Source organism: Eschrichtius robustus, chromosome 4, assembly GCF_028021215.1.
Source record: "Eschrichtius robustus isolate mEscRob2 chromosome 4, mEscRob2.pri, whole genome shotgun sequence".
Classification (NCBI taxonomy): Eukaryota; Metazoa; Chordata; class Mammalia; order Artiodactyla; family Eschrichtiidae; genus Eschrichtius; species Eschrichtius robustus.
In genome coordinates, this window is record NC_090827.1 from 117,766,513 (window position 1) to 117,787,785 (window position 21,273).

The following is a 21,273-nucleotide window of genomic DNA, read 5'->3' on the forward strand; positions in this document are numbered from 1 at the left end:
CCTCTACTTATTAACTGTGTGATCAGGAGCAGGCCACTTAAACTCTTTGGATTTCTGTCCTCATTTGTAAATAGGACTATTGTCTTCATTTCTTTTCCTCCCTGTAGTAGGATGATACATCCACATCCTTTGCCTTGTGACTTTGCATTGCTTGCCACTGTGGGTGGAATACACTTCCTCTTTCCACTGATGTTGGCCTTGGCCATGTGACTTGATTTGGCTGATGGAAGGTTAAGAGACATGACATAAGCAGATACTTTAAGCGTGCTTCCATGGTTCTGTTTGCCTTCCTTTGTGCTCCTATGATCCACTCTGTGGTTAACATGCCCCAAGAAGCTATAACTTTATCCTGGGCCTCAGAATGAAGACAAATGAAGCTGAACCAAACCTAAATGGAAGCCTGCAGTCGAGAGTAACCCACTCAAAGCCAGGCAAGCCCACATGAGATCAGAGAACCAAAACCAACCCACAGATCAAATGTCAAGAGAAAAAAATGCTTGAGGTTATAAGCCATTGACATTAGAGGATTGTCACATAGCCTAGTTTCAGGCAAAACTGAATAATATAACCATCTTATATACTTTTATAAAATAATATATTTATGTGAAGATGATTTTAGAAATTGAAAATCACAATTCAAATGTTATTTATGATCATTGCTCCTCAGTATTATGAATTATTTTATATATATACTTCTCATCTCCACATTCTAAACTGTAAAATATTAGAGATAAGACCATTTTATATAAAAATAAAATAATTGTATATTATATAAGAAGTATATATTACATAAGAATAACAACTATGTGAGAATTATATAAGAAATATAATTATTTCATATATTTGCCAAGGTACCCTGCACAGGGTATGTCGAGCGTACTGAGAAGTGTTATACGGCTACTGTTGCTATTCTTCCTCCTAATTACGTTTGTTTGTGTCTTTGTTTTTGCTCTTTTAGATCTTTATTTTTTTATATTTTCACAAGGCAGTATAAGATATGAAAAGGGTAGATTATCAAACCAAACAGGTGGATTTGAGACCTGCCTCGATGGCACCTTGGGCAAGTTGCTTAAACCCTCAAAGCTTTAACTTCTTCGCTTATAAACCAAATAATAATAGTAGTAGTAGTAGTAGTAATACATTTCTAAATTAAAATTACAATAAATAATTTAACACAGTGATTGTCACATCTTAAAGCACCCAGTAAATAGTTTTTATTATATCATCCATATATACTCCTTTCTCCTCTCCAGAAATTTCAAAGCAGAATTCTCAGACAATCCTACATTCTCTAGACAAGTGTAATTCTCTTTATTCTAGACAGACAGACACTTAGACACACACCCCTAGAACTCACAAGATTTTCCATAATTAGGTGGGGGAAAGGTGACAGGAAAAAGACGTCTTGAAAGTTCTGTGTTCTCTCTTTGCTCTGTGGCCTTGTTCCTGATATTTCCAATGCCCTGAAATAATTCACATTTCTATTTACCTAACTAGTGCTTAATCAATCTTCTGAGTTCAAAAAAAAAAAAATCCTGGTAGAGGGCCCTTAAACAAGGAATTGAAATTGCTTTTTTATTTTTTTAAATTTATTTTATTTATTTATTTTTGGCTGTGTTGGATCTTTGTTGCTGAATACGGGCTTTCTCTAGTTGCAGCGAGGGCCGGGGCTGCTCTTTGTTGCGGTGTGCGTGCTTCTTATTGCAGTAGCTTCTCTTGTTGCAGAGCACGGGCTCTAGGCACGCGGGCCTCAGTAGTTGCAGCACGCGGGCTCAGCAGTTGTGGTGCATGGGCTTGGTTGCTCCGTGGCATGTGGGATCTTCCTGGACCAGGGAATTGAACCCGTGTCCTCTGCATTGGCAGGCAGATTCTTAACCACTGAGCCAGGGAAGTCCAAAATTGCTTTTTGACTTGTCAATCTTCCCAACTGTACTACGAGGTCTTTGAGGGCACAGGCCATGTCATTACTTTTCACCAGCCCCTAGCACAGTCTTGACACATGCTAAGTGCTTAAAGACATGAGGTAAAAGAAAAACTGGAAGAAAGGAAGGGAGGAAAGGATGGAAAGAGAGAAGCAGAGGCAAGAAAGAAAGGAGGAAAGAAATAAAAGGTTATTTTTATTTTCATTCTTCCCTGAAAAGAGTGTTCCAAGAACAAGACAGTTACTACAGCATCATCAAAACTCATCTCCACCCAAATCTACATTTTGCATCAAATCCCATGTGAGTGTGTTCTCTTCCTCTCATCAGAGTAATAGGATGTTTATTTTAAAATGTCAACTCATCATAAAACCTATTTGGGGCAAAATGGACTCCAGGGAGATTGACTGAAATTCCAATTCTTCTCCTCCTGGTTCTCTTCCTGCTTCCTGTTCATTTTAGGAAAAGGCTCTGATCTGTTAAAAAAAAAAAAAAAAAGGTTGGGGGGGAGCCTCTAGCAAGAGACACATATAGAACATGTGTTTCACCTGCTTTTTAATATTAAGTACAGGCAATTTTGAGCTTCGTTCATTTAAAATACTTACTTGTGCTTCACATTTATGGCTAGGTATTAGAGATGAGAAGCCCAGATGTGGTTAGTAATGGGGGAAAAAGATTAAAAATAGAGCCACAGAAAAAGAAAGATGATCCAACGGAAAGAAGAAATAGAAGTCATCGTCTTAGAGTAACGTTTGTTCAGAGCTCTTCAGCTGTTTTAATCCTAAACTCTAAATGCTCCCTCTGAGCATGAACAGGAGAACAATCCAAATGATTCTCAGGTATGCGCTGGTACTGAGGAGTGGGACTGGAGTGATATCCTTCTGGAATTTGATGAAATCAAGTTGAAATTAAGATACGGTTATCAAACCAGCAATTCACATCTTTGGCTAAGGGGACGTTAATCAATAACATAAAGTAATAGGCTTCACCGTTCTTAATTTGACAAGTATTAGATAAGACTTCTCTGTGCTGCCTTTCTATTCTAATTTTTTAAATAAGCATCTTCAAAACTGATTCAAAGAATTCAAAGAAAAAGGAGTAGCAAAAACAACTGGGGAATAAAGGAAGAACTCAGCAATTTTAATTGTCCACATGGGTCATAAAAATGGATTTTTCTAAGGGACAGCTATCCAGTGCATTGGCCACGAAATACACAGATATCCCTAGTGATGCTATGTCAATGTACATTAACTTCTGCTGTATAGATGGACTCAGTTCTCCTCACATACTTACTTCTCTGGTGTGTGCCTGGCAAACAGAAGACTCTCAACAAATGTTAGTAAATGAATAAATACAAGATTGAATTAGTGATCTGCTTATTTATTATTAGGGCCAGGGCTGTTGCTGAATCCACAATTTGTACTCATAGTTGATTCCTCTGATAGAGGTAAAACTTAATGAAGACAGCCTCACAGAGGAAGAGAGACAGTTCCTGCCTGCTACCTGACAAGCTAAGCCACTTGTCTAAACCAATTCTGCAGCAACAAGTGCCCAGTGGATGGGGAAGGCAGACGTACAGATGGCAGCCTGGATGCATCACGGGACGGGATTGCCACTACAGCCCATTGTTACATTTATTGCTGACAGTGTAATTAATTGGCTGACTCCTTGTTTTTCAATTGGTCACCCTCAATGGACAGCTGCACTGGGGGTTGTACTAATCGTGCCTGGGACGAGAGTATGCTCCGCGGGTGGGCCCAGCTCTGCAGCAGGGGCTTTGTGACGTCAACCCTGGACTGCTGTACAGAAGCCCGCGCTTCACTCTCCCAGGGCCCTGAACAGGCGTCCTCATGCCCAGGAAACACAGCACTTTTCTTTCTGAGTGTTCCTCTTTCTGAAGTATGATACAATGGAAACAAAACAAAACACTTCTTAGTTTCCTTTTCCAGTAAGAATTTCTTAAAAATAGACTGAAATATCAGCTTTAATACTCACTGTAGAAAAAGATTACAGTAACTTCATTAGATTTTATCCAAATTATCAAGTAAAAAGAGAAGCTAGAGTTCATGTGGAGGCATCAAAAAGCTCTTTTAACTCATCTGTGTCCAGCAATCATGTATATATTTTGATTTTTATACTGTGGGAAATTATCTTTATTTTGTGTACAGTATGATGAGGATTAAATAACACTCGTGGGATATTTTCATCAAAGAATTCTAAGGGTATTTTTACAGTGAGAAAGCCTCATATATCAAGCACAGGCTCAGCAGGTAATAACACAAGACTGGAGTCATGGCTCAGGCAACCATCTTTCCACTGGTCTCCTGCCCCTCTTTCTTCACCTGTAAAACGAGTCATTGCACTTCACTGACCTTACTTCCACCTGACTAACTTCCAGAAAGTCATGTGGCAGCTCTGTTCCCTAGGGTTTAATCTGTAAAATCAGAGAACTGAACTCAGTGAATCTCTAACATTCTGTGACCTTACCTGGATATTGAGGCAAATAGAAATTTCAATATATTCCTCAAATTAATAAAAATATGTGCATATACCTTATAAGGGCATGCATTAACTAAAAATGCAAGTAATTCTTGACTTCTTTTTTAATCACAAATATCAGTGTCCATGATTTGACAGCTTGCTTATGAAAAAGTCCCTTACATGTTCCTTTTTCTGTTTTGCTAATTTTCCATTCTGTATTCCAAGGCAGACCAATAATTGTAATGAAATCAGGTTAAACATTGATCTTCCACCCTGACATTGCATTAACTTTTCTAATAAACATCTTCACTGTGTCAACCAGCACTGTGTTTACATATTGAGCCCAGCAACCAATTGTCTTGCTTCTTTTAGATGCTTTTGAATTCTGGAAGGAATCTTATCTGAAAGACTAGAATCGTGCATCTTCCGTGCCTTTCAATTTTGTATTTCAGATTAACTGCTCCTTTTCCTCCACGTTCTGAAGGCCTTCTAAGAAATTTCCTTCCCAGTTCATCTGGTAAGTGCCTGCTCTGGCTGTTACTCTTTAGTGAATTCATGTCTTTTCTCCTATGTTTCTTGTGCCACCCTTGTTATCTGGAGTCAGGATTCTGAGCTCTGACCTCCCTCCTTGTCCTGCTGCCTAGGAGAATTGAAGGCAGACCCTCAGACCTCTAATATTCTAGATTTTTGAAGATCCAGCTTTGGCTGGGTTGAGGCCAGGATTGGGGTGGAAATAAGCACTGAATTTTTTTAAATTTACAGCCTTCTGAAAATTAACTATTTCTGTTCAGATTCAGGGGCTGAGTAAAAGTATTAACCAGTAGATGTGCCTAAAGATCCCTGATCAAATACTCTATTTTTAATGTTGTGAAGAATACATGCTTAGGGAATACTTTTCCTAGCAAATTGAGCCAATGCTGCTTGCTTCACTAGAACTACAGGCAAAAGATGATTACCAGAGAGGCTGGGGAGAAATTGACCCATGATGTGAAGCAAAGCCTTCATTCATGAATGATTTCTTGTCTCTGAATGTGGAAGAAATAGATCATAAAGTGTGGGGCTGGGATTCTAAAGGATATTTAATACCTCATTCCTGGAGATATGGTCTAAAATTTAAAGACTGTGATCACTGGTCAGGTGAGAAAAGATGCTCCAAGATTCCCCTTATTTTAATATTTATTTATTAATTTATTTATTTGGCTGCACCGTGTCCTGGTTGCAACATGCGGGATCTTTGTTGCTGTGTGCAGGATCTTTTAGTTGCAGCATGAGGGATTCTTTAGTTGCAGCATGCGGGATCTTTTAGTTGCAGCATGCGGGCTCTTAGTTGCAGCATGCGATATCTAGTTCCCTGACCAGGGATCGAACCCGGGCCCCCTGCATTGGAGTGCATAGTCTCAACCACTGGACCACCAGGGAAGTCCCTTCCCTTATTTTAACAAGAGTATCTAAGAATATCTGCCAATATCATGGATCTCTGGGAAAACATCCTATCCAGACCCACAGAATCAGATCAACCAACCACAAATCAGAGTAGCTATAATGAAAAATTCATTAGACTAACTCTCACCACTTGCCAAGAGGGTATTTACACCAGGCACTGTACTAAGTGCTTAACATATCTCATGTGTGACCCTCATAAAGCTCTGTCAGGTACACATGGTTATTCCTATTTTATGGACAGGAAAGAAAGACTCCGATGGACTAAATAACTTCTCCAAAGTCACACATCTACCACACTTACCAGGATTAAGCCCAAATCTGCACGACTCCAAAAGTTCCTAGCCATTCTATGCTCCTGCAGAATAGCCACGCCAGTAGAGAGCAGAGGAGAATAGGGGCGCAGACACAATGGGAGCCTTATCATAGCGTCCCATATAGGCAGAGGTTCCTTATTCCAAGCGAGCTTTGCTCCTACCCTCATAGCACCTTGCATAGACTTATGTCAGTACTTGCAATTCATGGTATTGTGGTTTGTAATTTGGGGGCTGGAGAGAGAGAAAAATGAAAGAATGGATTTCTAAATATTGGCTCTCTCATTTTATTAGCTTGCCTTGAACAAGTTACTGAATCTCTCTCATCCTAATATTTTAACTACAAATGGGAATAAAACTACTCCTCAGTGTGTGCTTTTAAAAAGATAATAAAATCGAAGGACTTTAGACTAATCCCTTTGCACGTGTAGGCACTTCTTTAATGACCCCCTTCTTACATTTCAATCTTGCCCAATGTCCCATGACCTCTTCAGAGTAGGGACCATATAATATCCACATGCATGTCTCCAGATAAAATGCTTAGCACATAGTTGGTGCTCAGTGACTTAAAATGATTGGTATATATTGAGAATTAGTTTGTTTGCAACTCTAAGAGCTGTTGTAAAACTTTAGGTTTTACTGTATATATTTATTGATTTTTTAAAATATGCATTCTTCGCATTCTCCCTTATATATTATGGTCATTCTCTTGGGCTCTCTAGAAGAGAGCGTTTTCCAGCTTTCTTTGAGTCTCAAGTCAAGAGAATTAGAACACCCTATAAAAATAACACAGGCATCTCTGACAAAGGACCTGCTTCCGCCAATAGGTTGATTTTGCATTTCACAACTAATTTCACATATCAGTTTATACTAAATCATTTATTCATCCATTCATTCACTAAACACCCATCCATTGATGTCTATATTATCCTAGTGATAACAATGTAAATAGGACTAATCTCTGCCCTGGAAATGTTTATAATTTAGTGATATGAAACACATATGAACAAATCATTTAAAATTGAGTATAGTAATTTCTACAACATATATGAAAAAAGGATTATGAGAGAAAAGGGCACATGGTAACACCTTCAAACTTTGTTTCACTTCTGTTACTGAAAGTTACTTTTTCATCCCAGAATTACATTTCTATTCTTCCCCCTGCCCCCATATTTTTCAGTAAACTTTTGATAATCTTCTCTTTTTAAAATAACTTATATGTTATTTTAAGGATTTTTTCCCTTCTTTTTGTGCTTTTTCTCTTTAAATAACATAGAAAATTTGGCTTTTATCAAGTATCACTAAACTCTTCTATTTTTCTTTGCACATTAGGTATGCAACTGCACTGTGAAGAGATGCTTTCCAAAATTGTGTCTCCTTTACTTTCAAATACCTAAAATGAAAAAATCTGTATCCTGTATGAGGATATTTTATTTAACTAGGATACATATATTAGTCATGTATTTATCTTAAATTCCCTTTGCCATCGTCAGCCTAATATGTTTACTTCTATACTGGACTTTACCAGTTTCACACACTGGTCAACTATTTCCATCACATATATATTTATATATCAACTGCTGCATAGAAACTTACCCCAAAACTTAGGGACTTAACATTCTCTCACCATTCTGTGAGTAGATTGGACTCAGTTGGATGGTTTATCCACATGACGTCAACTAGGGCTATAGTCATATGGGGGCTTGAATGGGCTACAATATCCAAGGTTGCTCCCTCACATGGCTGGCAGCTGTTGCTAGCTGTTGGCTGAGAACTGCTGGCAAGTAGGTCTCTTAAGTTTTCCTCCATATGACCTCTCAATGTGTCTGGTTTCTGAAAGGGAGTACCCTAACTGTGACATTTCAAGGGTAGAGAAGCAGAAACTGATGGTCTCTTAATGCCTCCTTTTCTGCACTCTGTTGATCAAAAGCCATCCCAGATTCAAGGGGTGGAGAAATAAATGCTCCTCTTAACATGATATGTGGTTCATGGAGAGGAGGGAGTGGTTGGTCATTTTAAGATTGACTGTTATATCTATATACTAGTTAGCTTCTAGTATTTTCTTCAAAAATGATTCCCTTCTCCATTTTCCTTCTGTACATTTTCCTTCTATATGTGAGAATTTAAAATCAGTGATCTCTTTCTCTGTACTAACCTAAACATGTAGTTGATTGTGTTTGTTTTATGTCTTTGATGAATATATTATGTTTTACATTTAGAATTCTAAGCTCTAACTCCCTCTTTATCTTCTGCTCTGGAATTAAAGAGAAGCCTTCAGACCTGAAATATACCAAAGGCTGCAATGTATGGGAGGTGGACGGTGAGATTTTCTTGTAAGTATTACTTTTCTTTTTCAGTTCATATATTTTGAATTCTTAAAAAAATGGATATAAAATGCTTTATTACATTTCTATTATAATCTCAATTATAAAAATAAATACCCAAACTCTAACAAATTTGGCTAAGTAAAATATAACACTAATGCACAGGAGGTGAGGAGAAGGAGTACATTCTGGACTTCCCTTCTCTTTAACTGTTTTGAAGGAGAACACTGACTGAAAGTCTGAGTGACCCAAGCATGGACTTCATTGGAGTAAACCAGTGAGCAAGATGTATAAAAAAATGCTATCAAGATAATCAGATAAAATTATTAAAGAGGAAAGAAGATATTTTGTATCTCATTTGCACAGAGAAACATCTTAAATAAGCCCTCTGAAGCCTGAGAACCCCTAGGTGAGGAGAATATGCATTATTCCAGATCAGAACTAAAGATTCAAGCAAGGAGGATGACCTCATGTGGCTTTCCTGTCTAGAGATATGTAAAAACAAATGTTACAACTATGAATTTGACATTAATCATGGGGAAATTTAACAAATGAAAATTACACATTACTGATGGATCTCTTTGTAAAACTTGTTGGATTTCCATGCCATTTTTTCATTCACTGATCATACAGTAAGGATACTGGGTCATTAATTATAGGCATACACAACAAGAGGTGTTTCTACTGTGTAGGTTCTTTCATGCTTTTTTTTTTTTCCTAATGGGTAAATTATACCTGGATATTATTTAAATTGAAAATCTGTGTTAGTGTATTGAAGCAACATTATGTCTGTTACCAGTATGGTAGTTATAATTAGAATTTTGTTACAAGTGGACAAGAAGGAAGTATACATTATCATTATATTTAGACATGCAACCTATACAATAAGAAAGACAGTGATGATGGTAACTACATACTTCTTAGCATTGATTTCTTATTTGCTGCAAGGAGGGAAATCTAGAGGGGACTTAGAGATGGAAGCTGGGAGATAAGAAGCCCACACAGTAAAAGATGAGATCTTGATATGAGGAGACTGGTCATTCAGCATTTGCTTTTACTAGACTATTTTAGAAAAGACATGATGATACTACTGGTGGGAACAAATATAGCATAGTAATTTAGGGCACTGGTTCTGAAGACTACCAAATCACTTACTAACTCTCAATGCCTCTTTGAATGTCTATAAGATGGAGATAAAAATTCGGACCTCAAATTTTACATGATGTAAGGCGTATGAACAAAAATTGCCAAGATATTTGCTATTTTTAAATAAGAACTGTAGAATCACAAATGCTTCTGTGTAACATATCCACTTTAAAGAGGGAAAATCTTGAAAAAAGCCAGAGGAGAGGAAGAAAAATAAACCTTCCTTACAAAGGAACAAGAGTAAGAATATATAGCAAATTACTTCAGAAACCATGCAGGCAAGAAGAGAGTTGGGTAATTTTTTTTTTTTAATTTAAAATGTTGAAAGAAAAAAATCACTAACCTAAAATTCTATATCCAGTAAACTTATTTCCCAAAAGTGAAGGAAAAGTAACATCTTTCCCAAACAAACAAAAATTGAGGTAATTCCTCTCCAGCAGAAGAATAGTGCTTACCTCATATTGTATGGGAACCTGAGGGAGTTGACATGTATTGGAAGATGTGTTAGAAGACTATTTTAGGAGAAAGAGAGTGATATAGGCAAGAATCTCAACTCTACATAAAGAAAGGATAAAAGTCAGAGAAGAAATAATGAAGGTAAAATAATTTTTTTTCTCAATTGAGCTACAAAAAACTTTATTAAAGTAATAACAGTAATAATGTTTTGGGTAATTATAGCCTGTAAATAAATAAAAACAGCAATATCACAAGGAATGGGAGGGAGGAATTGTGAATACCCTAAGTTACTCGTACTATACTTGAAACAGTAGTGTTATTTGAAAGTGGAATTAGATTGGTTAAAAACCAATATACAGATATGCTAATAGAGGAGAGAAAATGGAATCATATATAATGCTCAATTAAAACAAGAAAAAGGCAGAAAAAGAGAGGAAAAGAAGAAAAAAAGAATGAATGTAACAAATAGAAAATAATTATAATCATGGCAAATATTTATGCAACTATATCAGTATTACTTTAAATGTGAATGGTCTAATAACACCAATTAGAAGACAGATTTAGAATATATAAAAAATAACCTATTTACCATCACATCAAAAAGAATAAAATACGTAGGAATAAGGCTACCTAAGAAGGCAAAAGACCTATACTCAGAAAACTATAAGGTACTGATAAAACAATAAAAGATGACACAAATGAGAGATATACCATGTTCTAGGATTGAACTATACTACCCAAAGCAATCTACAGATTCAATGCAATCCCTATCAAATTACCAATGGCATTTTTCACAGAATTAGAACAAAAATTTTTTACAATTTATGGAAACACAAAAGACCACGAATGGCCAAAGCAATCTTGAGAAAGAAAAACAGCTGGAGGATTCAGGCTCCCTGACTTCAGACTATACTACAAAGCTACAGACATCAAAACAGTATGGTACTGGAACAAAAAAACAGAAATATAGATCAGGGGAACAGGATAGAAAGCCCAGAGATAAACCCATGAACTATGGTCACCTAATCTATGATAAAGGAGGCAAGAATATACAACTGAGAAGACAGTCTCTTCAATAAGTGATTCTGGGAAAACTGGACAGCTACATGTAAATGAATGAAATTAGAAGATTCCCTGACACCATACACAAAAATAAACTCAAAATGGATTAAAGACCTAAATGTAAGACCGGATACTGTAAAACTCTTAGAGGAAAACATAGGCAGAACACTCTTTGACATAAATCACAGCAAGATCTATATCCAGTAAACTTATTTTCCAAAAAAAAGTAAAAACAAAAATAAAGGGAACCTAATTAAACTCAAAAGTTTTTGCACAGCAAAGGAGACCATAAACAAAACAAAAGGACAACCCTTGGAATGGGAGAAAATATTTGCAAATGAAGCAACCGACCAGGGATTAATCTCCAAAATATACAAACAAACAGCTCATGCAGCTCAATATAAAAAAACAAACAAACAACCCAATCCAAAAATGGACAGGAGATCTAAATAGACATTTCTCCAAAGACATACAGATGGCCAAAAAGCACATGAAAAGATGCTCAACATCACTAATTATCAGAGAAATACAAGTTAAAACTACAATGTGGTTATTTCCTCACACAGGTCCGAATGGCTATTATCAAAATATCTACAAACAATAAATGTGGGAGGGTGTGGAGAAAAAGGAACACTCTTGCACTGTTGGTGGGAATGTAAATTGATACAGCCACTATGGAGAACAGTATGGAGGTTCCTTAAAAAACTAAAGATAGAGCTAGCATTTGATCCAGCAATTTCACTCTTGGGCATATATCCAGAGAAAACCGTAATTTGAAAAGATACATGCACCCCAATGTTCATTGCAGCACTATTTACAGTAGCCAGGACATGGAAGCAACCTAAATGTCCACCAACAGAGGAATGGATAAAGAAGATGTGGTACATATATACAATGGAATATTACTCAGCAATAAAAAAGAATGAAATAATGCCATTTGCAGCAACATGGATGGACATAGAGATTCTCATACTAAGTGAAGTAACTCAGACAGAGAAAGACAAATATGATATTGCTTATATGTGGAATCTCAAAAAAAAAGAAAGGTACAAATGAACTTATCTACAAAGCAGAAATAGAGTTACACATGTAGAAAACAAACTTATGTTTACCAGGGGATAAGGGGAGGGAGGGATAAATTGGGAGATTGGGATTGACATATACACACTACTATATATAAAATAGATAGCTAATAAGGATCAACTATACAGCACAGGGAAGTCTACGCAAATCTCTGTAATGACCTATATGGGAAAAGAATCTAAAGAAAGAGTTGATATATGTATATGTATAACTGATTCACTTTGCTGTACAGCAGAAACTAACACAACATTGTAAATCAACTATACTCCAATTAAAAAAAAAAGTCCCACCTGTATGTCTTTACAAGAAACACACTTTAAATATAAGCACTCATGTAAATTAAAAGGAATGAAGAATGGTACATCATCTTAACACTACTAAAGAGAAAGCTGGATTATCTGTTTTAATTTCAGACAAAGCAAATCTCAGAGCAAGAAAAGTTATCAAGGATAAAGAGGAACACTACATACCGATAAAAGGATCATCTCCAAGAAGATATAACAATTTTTACTGTGTATGCACCTAACAACAGAACATCAAAATATGAGGGAAAACTAATAGAACTGAAAGTAGAAATACACAAATCCACTATTGTAATTGGAGACTTCATCACCTCTCAGTAATTGATAAGATACCACAGGCAGAGAAACCAATAAGAACACTGTTGATCTAAACAACACTATCAGTAAATTTGATCTAACTGACATTCATAGAAAACTCTACCCAGTAAGAGCAGAATACACATTTTTGTCAAGCTCACATGGATCAGTAAGATAGACCACAGTCTAGGCCGTGAAATGCACCTTATTAAAGTTAAAGGCATAAGACTCATACAAAGTATGTTCTCAGATGACAATAGAATTATAAATCAATAACAAAAAAATCCTCAAACATTGGAGATTAAATAAACATATTTCTAAATAACACATGGATCAGAAAATCTCTAGAGGAATTAAAAAACATTTTGAACTAAATGAAAATAAAAAATACAACTTATCAAAATGTATGGGATTCAGTGAAAGTAATGTTTAGAGGGAAATTTATAACATCAAATGCATATATCAGAAAAGAAGAATGATTTAAAATCAATAATATAAACTTTCACATTAGAAAACTAGAGAAAGAAGAGAAATTTAACCTAAAGCAAGCATAAGAAAAGAAACCATAAAAATAAAAACAAACTATTGAAATATTAAAGAAAAACATTAGATAAAACCAATCAACCCCAAATCTGAAAAGGTTAATAGAATTGATAAAACTCTAGCCAGGCTAACAAAGAAAAAAGGAGAAAAGATGCAAATTATCACTATTAGAAATGAAAGAGAAATCACTAGTGATCTCATGGACAATAAAAGGATAACATGAATATTATGAACAATTCTATGCCCATAAATTTAATAACTTAATGAAATGAACTAATTCCTTGACAACACAAACTACCAAAACCCACACAAGAAAAAGCAAATAATATAAATATTTCTATTAAGTAAATTGAATAGTTAATAATATTTCAAAAAAGATAACACCAGTCCTAGATTGTTTCACTGGCGAGCTGTAATAAACATTTAAGGAGGAAATGATTCAATTCTCCACAATCTTTTCAAGAAAATAGAAGGAGAGCAAACATTTCCTAAATCATTCTGTGAGGCCAACATTACCCTAATACCAAAACCAGATAAACACATTATAAGAAAGGAAAACCACTGAATGATATCTCTCATGAACATAGATGCAAAAATCCTCAACAAAATGCTAGAAAATTGAATCCAACAATGTATAAAAAACTAAGTACTATGACCGAATGGGATTTATTTTGGGTATGCAAGGCTGGTTCAACACTCAAAAATCAGTCAGTACAATCCACTATATCAATAGGCTTAAGAAAAATCATATGATTATCTTAATTGTTGCAGAAAAAGCATTTGACAAAAATCTAACATCCATTCATGATTAAAAAAAAACCCTCAGCAAACTGGAAATAGAGAGGAACTTTCTCAGTTTGATAAAGACCATTTATAGAAAAACTAGTATCGTACTTAAAGGTGAAAAACTGGATGCCTTCCCACTGAGATCAGGAACAAGACAAAGCTGTCCTTTCTCACTACTCCTATTCAACATTGTAGTGGAAGTTGCAACTGGTGCAATAAGATAAGAAAGTGAAATAAAGTTTTATAGATTGAAAAGTATGTAATAAAATTGTCTTTGTTCATAGATGGCATAATTGTCTATGTAGAAAGTCTCAAAGAATCTACAAAAAAATTCCTGGAATTAATGAGTATAGAAAGGTCACAGGATACACGGTCAAGATACAAAAGTTAATTGCTTTTCTATATTCTAAAAATGAACATTTAAAATTATATATATGAAAGAAAGTACTAATTACTAGTATCAGGAACAAATAGATGGATTTCTTTTACAGATTTTATTATAAAAGATAGAAACATGCAATAAACAACTTTGTTCTATATCTATTCAACAAATTGAAATTGAAACTAAAATCTTCCAATAATATCAAAGAACTGTAAGAACCAGACAAATTTATAGTGATTTCTTTCAAATATTTTAAGAAAAATAACAACTATCCATACAGGCTAGTCCAGAGAAATAAAAATTAAAAAAAAAAAAACAGTTCACAAGTCACTTTTTAAGGCTGATGAAATCTTGATACCAAATGATTAGTTCATTTTTAAGAATGAAAATTTACAAACCAATATCTTTCATGAACAATGCAAAACCTGAAAAAAAATGAGCAAATCAAATTCAAATATATATTAAAATATTATATTACAACAGTTATATTTATTCCAAAAAGCAAGTTTGTTTTAGCATTCTAAAATTAAAATAATTAACTGCATTAACAGAATAAAGAAGAAAACTCATATGATGATCTCAATAGCAGCAAAAGAAGCATTTGAAATAATTAAACACCAAAATTAAAATACCTCAGAAAACTATAATTAGAAGAAAACTTACTTATGTGATACAGAGTATTTATAAAATTATATCTACAGCAAACCTTGTATTAATGCTATATAGTATTAAAAGTTTTCCCCCTGAGACTAGGATGAGATAACATGTACACTATCACCCCTTATATTCTCCTCATGTTGAAGGTCCCTACTAGTATAATAAAGGCAAAAACAAAACAAGAGAAAAAAGGAAGGGAGGGAGGAAAGAAGGAAAGGAGGGAAGAGGGGAGGGAGGAAGAGAAGAAGGAAAGAAAGGAAATGCTCAAGAATGGAAAATGAAGAAATAAAACTCATTCACAGTTTACATGATAGTACATTTAGAAAATCTAAAATGATATATAGCTAAATGATTAAATAAGAGACTTTAGCAATGCCTTTGCACAGAAGGACAATATAAAAAAATCAAAGGTATTTATATGTACTGTACCACCAGTTAGAAAATGAAACTAAAAATTGACATTTGAAATAGTATCAAAAACTCAAACAACAAAGAAATAGGACAAAATATGTAAAATTTCTCAACACATAAATCAATAAAATATTTTGAGAAGTATTAAAATGACCTAGAAAACTGAGAGGTTATGTCAAGTTTTTGGATTGGAAGACAGTATTTATAGGTTTCAATTTTCTGCAAACTGATTTCCCTATTTTATGCAAACCTGTAAAAATTCCAACAGATACTTTGTTTTTGTAAAAATGGACAATCGGTTTTAATGTTAGTGGAAATGTAAAGAGCCACAAATAGCCAAATTTTGAAGAACAAAGTTCGAAGTCTTACACTGCTACCTTAATTGAAGGAATGTGGTATTGACATTTAGACAATTAAACCAATGGAGCAAAAAAAAATCCAGAAACAGATTTTCACCTACACCAACACTTGACTAGGGCAAAGATGACACAGCACTGTGGAGAAAGGATGGACTCTTCAATAAATAATTCTGGGTTACCTGCATGTTCAGAAGAAAAAATGATTCTTGCACAATTCACACCACCCACAAAAATCACTTCTAGTTGGATTATAGATATAAATTTATGAGAGAAAATATAGCTTCTGGAAGATAAGAAAATAGCTTTATAATTTATTAGAAGCCAAAGATTTCTTTGACAGAACACAAAATGTAGTATTAGAAAATTATTGATAAATTGTATTACATTAGAATTTTATGGATTACATAAAATTATTTTAAAAATTACATAAAAATTAAAAAGCTCAGTTCATTAAAGACACTATTCATTCAAAGGCAAGTAAATAAGGGGGAGAAAATATTTGCAATACATACAACTGATAAAGGATTTATGTCAAGAATATTTTTTAAAACCTTACAAATTAATAAGAAAAGGACAACACAGTAAAAAGAAATAGGCAAGACTTGAAGAGTCCTCTCATTAAATAAGTTATTGAAATGTCTGTTAATCCCATGAGAAGGTGTTCTTCCTCATTAGTCATCAGGAAAATACAATTTAAAGCCACAATGTATTGATGATGTTCTGTTTATTGATGTGGATGGTGATTACAAATGTGTGTTCATTTTGTGAAAATTCATCAAACTGTACATTTATGATTTGTGCACTTTTATATGTATATCATATTTCAATAGAAATGTTTCTTTCTACGAGAGATAAGTGGATGTGGTAATAAGGGGAATTTGGCTGGTAGAAGGCAGAAGAAAAAAGTCTGAATGGTACTTAACCTCATATTTTCCACACTATTCCCTTTTCTCATCCTTACTCTTTTCTCTTTAACACACAGTCTATATTGGCAGTGCTTCAGTAGAAGTGTCAGCTATGGCAATTAAGATCAGGATTAAAGAAGCAGAATGGAGTTTACTTCCCCCTCCCCACCCATTTCCTCACATTTTAATTCTATGTTCCCTTCTGCATAATTAATACTACAGCAGAAGGAGTTGGAGGATTACAAGTGGGAGCTTAAAGTGGAAGCACCAAACTTTTCTTTTATTCTATCCAAACCTCATCAATTATTCTTGCTGCTAGATGAACACTGGGAAAGATAAGAAGCAGGATTTTGGTTTGGGGAGTCACAGGCCGTTACAGGATCCATTGACGTGAAGGGGAAAAGTTAGAAAATACCTGGTAGTGGCAGTAAGGAAATGAAACACCTGCGGACACATCTGTGTTGTACGTAATGGAAACAGGATAGCCCAACAGTGAAGATCATGGGCACCGGAGACAAATAGACTGGTGTGTGAATTCTGCCTCACACATTTACTATGTGATTTTGGACAAGTTACTTATTCTCCCTAAGCCTCAGTTTTCTCATCTGTAGTTTGTATGAAATACCAATGCCTATTTCATAAGATTGTTGTGATGGTCAAATAAAAATTATTCACAGAAAATGCTTAATGGTGCCTGTTGCAGAATAGGCACTCAGTACATGTTAACTAGGATGACGATGATATTGGTGTTTTAGAAACCTGCATCAACAGTCTTCCATTTTATGACCTTTTTAAGTTAGCTTAGCTCTAAGGCCAGCAATGTCTTCTTGGTTAAAGATAACTCAGTCTCATCTAATAGAGGTCTCTTCAGCAGAACTATACATTCATGAGGTTCATAAAGTATGACCTGTTCTAGGTATCCAGTAATAAGACAATTCCACTGATGGTAACTAATATTTCACCATTTAACACATCAAAAAGGCTTTATCAAAAGCCTGCCCTGATTCCTTGCATCATTGATATGCTGTAGTACTTCTTCTAAACTTTAATTTCTTAGGCAACTAGTATTGAGCACCTATTATCTACCAGGTACTCTATTAAGCCTTGATAATTCAGAGTTAAAAGATAAATTCGGTGTTCTCTGGTAAGACAGATAAACTAAGACATGAATGCAATATTGGATGATAATGTCTTATGACAGACAAAAGTACACAGGAAGAATATCCAAAATCAAGTAGCTGAATTGGGCAGAAGAATATTAAAGAAGGATGCCTGGAAAATGTGATGGCCAAGCTGAGTTTTAACAGATGAACAGGAATTAGCCAAACTAGAACAAGGGGAGAGATCTTTCTAGGGAGCTTGTGTGGAGGCAAAGTGGCATGAGAGAACAGGTTGCATCTGGGAAACGCAAGTATTTCAACAAAGCCTCCTACTTGCATTTTGAATAATGGATGCTTAAATTTTTTCAAATTTAATATTTTACATCCAAAGTATGATATGTCCATTTGTAGAGTTAAAACTGCATATGCTCTTATTGACCCATCATCAATAAAAGAGAGAATTGATAGCGCATACATGATTTATCAGACCAACTAAATTCCATTGTGAACAGGAAGTGGAATGTTTTTAAACCTTACTTTTGCATTTTGCCTGGTAACCACACTCCTAATCAGTTGAGATATCCTGGGAGGCTAGGTGAGGAATATTTAGATTGCACTTTAGGAAATGCAGCAATTAGCTCTTAGGCCCAGTCTGTCAAAGTGGTATCATATTAAACTTTTAATTCTGTCCCCAGCAAAAATGATACCACTGGGAGGGAGAGTTAAGGAGCAGACCTAGGGCCAAGTTATTTCTGTCATTATTTTGTTCTGTGACTCTGATGCATTTTCAGAAAGAACAAAACAGAAATTTCATCCTGGGAAACTTTGAGTGATTTTAGGTACAAAAACCATAGACTACAGCCTGTATTATCCTATGCATTCAAGGATTCTGTGAAACCCACCCAGAAAATAATAAACTTTATTCCATTCAAACACCATTCAGCTGGAGTAATTGTTACCTGTTTTTCAAATCTAAGCACCTGAATCCTAAGTGTAATTTTTAGTGTGAGTTTATGCAATTTAAAAACTCTCCTTATAAATACCTACTTTTTAAACCCTTTTTTTTTAATCAGGATTTTTTTTCTTAAATCCTCAAAATTACATGAGAATGAATAATTCCACAACACAAAATACAAATTATAAAAACTACATACAACTTATTAGGAGTGATAGATTTTCAAAAATTAATTGGCTGTATTTTCAAGAACTAGGAATAGTATATGCAGAGTGATTCTGCATTAACTTCCAGGCCATCCACATTAGGGAGCTGTATTCTAAACCAGTTTTGTCTGAATGTTTACATTCTGAGTCTATATGTGTGTACCATGCCAATCTATAGTGAACGTTGCCTAATTTCAGTCTCTCTGGCAGAAAGATCTCAAACTTCAGATTTCACCAACAGTATTTCTATAGTTCTATGCCTGGTCCATGTCATCCTGAAATGTAAGGTGTACTTTATTTCAATATGCTCTGCAAAATGCCAACCATAGCTGCTTATTTCCTGGGGATGACATCTCTTGTGCATTTTCTAATCTGCTCTATGGCGTTGAGTATGTGTTCACATAAGCACCTGGATTTTTGGCAGAGAGACGGTACCAGATTGGCAATATAGCACCTGAAAATAGCTCCTCACTGTCAAAAATTTTGGATTCCATGATGCTTCGTCTGTAACACTATCAAAGATACACTTTCACTACCATCTCTTCTTACTCCAAACTCTACCATGTAATAGTTCAAAAGTTTAATGTCTAAACTTTCATGCCTGCTCAGCAGAATTCACTACACCTGTATAAACTCTGTATTTACTAATCGAAGATAAAACAGTTAAAATACCATATCTCAGAAGAAAATTACATAAACCAATAATAACTTGTAATTTGCAAAGTTGCTCAAATTAGAAGAAATAAAATAGGTATGTTATAAATCAAATATGTCATTTTGTATAGTTTACTTCAGCAAATTTGAGAAATATGAATGTACGTGAATAAGGATGCTGATTTTTTTATTCCATTAGCAAAATCTGTGACTTATATTATCCTTGCCCTAATCTACATTTGGACCGTCAAAACATACTTCTGATCTGATCACACACCCTACTGAGGACAGATGGAGACAATGATATTTTTATGAGTTTGTAGACAGAGAAAGGAAGGTGTTTGTTTTATTTTGTTTTAAAATGGAAAGGAGGCCTTTTAACACTGCAAATCCCTTCAGCCTAGTGAGGATAATTTGCATTGTTTACTTTTATTGGCCTCATCAATAGACCCAACTGTATTTCTGTTTAGCCCCTTTATTTTTCTTACTCACTTTCACCTTCCTGATCCGGTCCTTACTGATTTCATTTAGGTTTTTAACAATTACCTTATCTCTGTGATTAAAAAACTAATAAGAATTTCTAAGTGAAAACTGTATAGTGTTAAAATCAATTATTAAAAAGATATACAATTAACATTTGTATCTCCAGTAAGACAATTTTAAGTATGCACGATGATAGCTGTGATCTACATAACCAAATCATAAGATTCATCACTTTAAGGCCCTCTGCAAAATGTAAATGTGTTAACAGTTTACTTATATGTTCTCTATTTTTCTATGATTCTGTTTTTGGGGGATACATACTTCATACTGCTTAAATCCTGCATGTGTGGACATAAACCAGAATAAAAGGAGGGAATGGCAATAACTTTAGATAGCTGATCCTTTAGTCTAGAGCAAAAGGCCACTTTCATGTCTTTTCACTAAGGGAGCAAGAGCTAGTCCACGAAAACTGCTCCGTAGCCATCCTCCCACCCTGAGCATGAAATACTAAGGTAGGTTCAGGGAATGATCAGAACATGTCATTATTTTGCTTTCAAATCACAAATTTTGCCACTTTATAGCCACAGAGGCAATCAGTACAGCTGAGCATAACTTCAGGAAGGCTGGCATAAAGCATTTAAAAAATCACTTTCTAGTCTGTATTAAATTCTATGAGAACACTTATGAAGAAACAGGAAGTAACTTTCCATCCTTCCTCAAGAACTGGCTCATGAGAAAAGGTAAAATATACAACTTGGGGTGTTCTAAAAATCTTTATACTCTGGCCAAACAATAAATAAATCACCTTCCTGGTAATATAATTTTCACTTTAGGGTTTCTTTAACTCTTTAGAGCCTCTTATTAACAGCACACTTTCTTCAGTTTTCTTTTTTCTTAATTTTCCATGACTAGTGTGTTTATTATCTTAATTTTCTATGACTAGTCTGCTTATTCTAACTCCAAGTTTATAGAACAAACCAACAAAAATCTTGGGATAAATCTCTGAAA

The 21,273-nt window shown here is 34.8% G+C and overlaps 1 long non-coding RNA gene across 1 annotated transcript in view; it reads left to right on the top strand.

Moving 5' to 3' along the window:
- The first annotated feature begins 4,846 nt into the window (after positions 1–4,846).
- LOC137763835 (uncharacterized) overlaps positions 4,847–21,273 on the top strand; it is a 69,101-nt gene continuing 52,674 nt past the window's right edge. The window contains exons 1-2 of the long non-coding RNA XR_011073856.1: positions 4,847–4,917; positions 8,421–8,487. This is a non-coding gene — a long non-coding RNA (uncharacterized lncRNA). The remainder of the gene's footprint in view (positions 4,918–8,420; positions 8,488–21,273) is intronic.